Below are 4,662 nucleotides of genomic sequence, written 5' to 3'. Positions count from 1 at the left end.
ATTTTTTTAATTTGTGGGATAAAAGGTATTTTTTACAACATTAGCAACCGATGTGAGTTATCATTTATGTTACGCATCCATTGATAGTTGGTTGTGAGGATTCATGTGTGTATCTAACGGTTTCTGTCAAACGGTTGAACGTAACTTATGGTAGGGACCATTCTATACATAACTTTTCCCATGAATTTTCAAGATATTTTTAGCATCATAAGGATCAATCGAGGGATCAGATAAGCAATTCTTTTCAATATAAAACAACGTGCTATGTAATCTCAGAAACATTGTGCTCAGTTTATTGCCATGAACTCTCCAACATTTTCATTGCAATGGCTTCCTTTCCTGTTTCATATTTTCTCAACCTCTGCCAGTACTGCAACACTACACAATATTCCCATGCTGAGTCTAATTGGAAGAACACTTTCAAAGGCTCGTGAAACAGTACTAGTATTTGCATCGGTTAACGTTTCAGATGACTTGCATACATTTTACTATAATCAAACACTCGATCACTTCAACTATAGGCTTGAAAGCTACTCCACTTTTCAGCGGAGATATATGATCAACTCTAAGTACTAGGGTGGCGCAAATAGTAGGGCACCAATTTTTGTTTATTTTGGTGGAGAATCACCATTGGATGATGATGTGGTTATCATCGGATTTCTCATTGATAACGTCGTGCAGTTTAAAGCCCTCATACTATATATAGAGGTATTCATGAACACACAAAGACACACACAGAGTCAACATTCTTTCTCTCTGCCTCTCTCTCATTTGTGGGTGTTGTAGATTTCTCATTTATGGTATATATGAGATCTGCTTATTTTACTAAAATCATATATTCAAATTATGTAATTTTAACGTTTACCCGAATTCTAACTTACAACTAGGGTGGTACATGTGGTGGCGGTTAATAGTTTATGCCCAAATTGCGCCGCAATAACCGTCAGTTAGGTATGAGCTTCTTTTTTTGCTTTTTTGAGCCTCTTATAAAGACGCATATTTTAAATGGTTCTTGGACCGTTTTAAGCATATTTTAATGTTTTGATATTAAACTCTATACCAAAACGATTTTGTTTGCCATATTATTTTTTTATATAATAAATTCACTAAAACGATGTCGTTTTGGATTAGGAATAAGATATATTTTAATTGGTTTGGTTAGCTGTGTAGCTTTCTCATGTAACATTTGGGCCAAAAGAAAAAAATAGCGTGAAATCAATATATTTTTTAAAGATTAGGGCTTTAAAAAAAATTAAAAAAGCCTGAAACACTGAAAATGACCTAAATTATTTTTTAAATTGTTTAAAATAAGCTCTAATAGAGATCTAAAGAAGACCCAAAAGACTAAATAGGCCTACAAGTCCCATTACATAATATGTAGATAGTTGCTAATAATTAACCGCAATAACTGGGCGGATTCAATTAGTAAAAACATGATGCTGATGTGGATATCTCTAAGTGATATATGCATTTTACGAATTGGCTGCGGATATTACAAATAATCGCATCTGCATGTATACCGCAAACCACATCCCCTACCCATGTAGTTACACAAGTAACAATTAATTGGTATTAACAGTTAATAACCATCGTGTATGCACGATCTTACCTGAAACCATTATTTTTTTCTTCAGCGCAGATATTATGGAAAGTCAATACCATTCGGATCGAGGAAAGAAGCGCTTAGAAACGCAAGCACTCTCGGGTTCTTCAACTCAGCCCAAGCAATAGCAGATAATGCAGAAATCATCATTCCTGTAAAGGAAAAGTTAGATGCAAAATATTCTCCAGTAATTGTCATTGGAGGATCATATGGGGGAAGTAGGTCACAAATTGCTTTTCTTTTGATAGAATATATGTGAATTAATACTCTGATAGATCGATAGGGACGTGCATGTTTTAACCTAATTCTGTTCATTGGTTATATACATATTCAGTGCTAGCTTCATGGTTTAGGCTAAAATATCCTCATGTTGCCATTGGCGCTTTCGCCTCATCTGCCCCAATCCTTTACTTCGATGACATGACCCCCTAAGATGGATATTATTCAATTATCACCAAGGATTTTAGGGTAACAATTTTAATATATGCTTTCTTTTTCTTCTCCTTCCTCTTTCTTTTTCTTTTTATTTGAGTAATGTTATTTTGTAGACTGCATATATGTATACGATGAAAATGGATCCTCTCCATTTCTCTTGAAGTAGAGAGAAACCGGTTAGTACATTTAGGAGGGGCAAAATGATCATTTTATTTTTTGGATCATTTTGGTCCTCTTAAATACACTAATTGGATCCTCTCAATTTCATTTGAAATGAAAAGGATCGATCTCCGTATACAATTACCATACAAGTTAATAATGTGACAGTGAAAAATTAACTATTGTAAAAAATGAAAGAAAAAAAAAAAATTAAGAGTTAATTTTCAGTACCATGTGATCTGATAAGAATGTAAAATGTCGTATTTTTCCCCTTAATATTTAATCTCTTATACTTATTTAATGCCTAAATGTACTCATTATTCTTATATTTTGATTTAGGATACAAATTGAGGCATTAAATGCAAAACAAAGCTAATTGGGCGATTTTGGACAGATTTGACATCAGTTTGTAATCTGGTCATAACTCTCTCATAAAAGCTCCGATTAAGCTGATTCAAGATGCTGTGGAACACCAAGAAAAAGATCTACAACTTTTATGTTTTGAGTTTTGAGAGATACCGGATGAATCAAGGTCGAAATCGGGCTTGAAGTTTTCTGATGCAGTTTAATTGCGGAAGTTTTCAGATATGGAAATTTCTTTACTTTGAAACTTTTCATAATCATCCAATCAATTCCAGCCAAGCCAAACAATAAATACAAAGTCAAGCAAAAGGAAGAAAAGGAAGGAAGAGATGTGTAGAGGATCAAGAAAATAAAGAAGAGATTTGTGGGGACTTAAACAAGGAAAGAATCGATAAAGCATATGGCAACAAAAGTCCCCATTGAAATCATCACCTTCCTAGTTATCCTACCCTTTATTTTATGTTTAATATTTTCCTTAATTAGTAGATTTGTGTATTGTTATTTTAGGATAGTAGTTACAATATCTTTCTTTAGGAGATTTCCTAGGTTTCTAGCATATGGGATGAAACATGTATAAAAGGGGGGAACCATGACACACAACACACACCTTCTACCTTACATCATCTATCTTCCATCTTCTCTAACTTCCTTGAGTTTTAGTCATGGCCCTGCGTGGCTAAACTTTCATAATTGGTCGAAGGAAACGGAAGCCTCGGAATCAATAAAACTGTGAGATTTAATTTGTTTTTATTGTTCGATTTATGTTTTGAGTATCGGATGTTTTTCTATGTTTATTTTTATGATTGTCTCGTTTAATTACTAGAAGGCCTACTAGTGTATTACTCGTTGCAATCTACTGCTAGGTTGGATATCAAATCCGTAATTGTTTGATCCCTCCAATCTACGAAGCAACTAAGATTTAATGATTTGCTGCTTCTCAGCGATTATTAAATTTTAGGAAGAACATCGGACGAAATTAAATGCAACCGCTTGTGCTTGTATTGTTTCGCTTCATGGATCTCTCTAATTCTTAAGGCTGCTACTAGATTAAACCTATAGCGCTTGTCTTAGGTTGTTTAGTAGTTAGGGTTAATTAGAGCGCTTGTCTTCTAATTAACTACGACTAAGGAGAGATAGGAAAATAGTTCCAATGGTGAATATTCAAAGCATGAATTGATATATATTTGCATCGATGATCAGTTGTAAAATTCCGACGGTGGAGGTTGACTTAGACCAATGTTTTCTTACTTGATTAATATTTTAAATTGTTTCTTTGTTATTTTTCTTAAAATTATTTTCATACTCAAAACCCCCCCCCCCCCCCCCATCCTTGTTCACGTAGCATAAAACTCGGCTAATTACTCTCCGTGGGATCGACCCTTACTTCCACTGCTATATATATATTTTCACAAGTAAGATTTTATTTTTGGGTGCTCGCGACAGCACACCAAATTTTGTCGCCGTTGCCGGGGAGTAATTCTAGTTTATTTTTGTGCTTCTTGTGATCCTTATTTTTTTTTTCTTCTTGAAATTTTTTGCTTTTATTGTTTTCAAAAAAAAAAAAAGAAAAAAAAAATTGTTTGTTTTATTTATTTTCATTACTCTAGACTTTTTCTAATTTGTTTTAATTGTTTATGACTGTAACTCGATCTTCTAACCAAAGTGATTTTCAGTACGATCCAGAAATAGAAAGAACTTTGTGCAGGTTGAGAAGGGAGGCTCGGAGAAAATCTGAAGAGAACGATCTGGCTCTTGACTTCCTATTTGCTAGCAATTCTGATTTAAAAGAGGAAGAAATCATGGCTGGAAATCGAACTTTGAAAGAGCTTGCTGCTCCTGATTTAAATCAACAACCTTTATGCATAACGTTCCCTACTTTAGATGCTACTACTACTTTTGAATTAAAATCTGGACTAATACATCTCTTGCCCACTTTTTATGGCCTTACAGGTGAAGATCCTCACAAGCATTTAAAGGAGCTTCATGTGGTATGCACGAGTATGAAACCCACAGGGGTAACTAAGGAGCAAATTAAATTAAGAGCCTTTCCGTTTTCTTTGAAGGATTCGGCTAAGGATTGGCTCTATTATCTACCCTCTGGA

At 34.3% G+C, this 4,662-nt stretch overlaps 1 pseudogene; it reads left to right on the top strand.

The window, feature by feature from the left end:
- The first annotated feature begins 300 nt into the window (after nt 1-300).
- The window catches only part of LOC133876734 (uncharacterized), an 18,372-nt pseudogene continuing 14,010 nt past the window's right edge, over nt 301-4,662 (top strand).

Source organism: Alnus glutinosa, chromosome 9 (genome assembly GCF_958979055.1).
Source record: "Alnus glutinosa chromosome 9, dhAlnGlut1.1, whole genome shotgun sequence".
In the NCBI taxonomy this organism is placed as follows: domain Eukaryota; kingdom Viridiplantae; phylum Streptophyta; class Magnoliopsida; order Fagales; family Betulaceae; genus Alnus; species Alnus glutinosa.
This window is presented reverse-complemented; position numbering and strand designations above follow the sequence as displayed.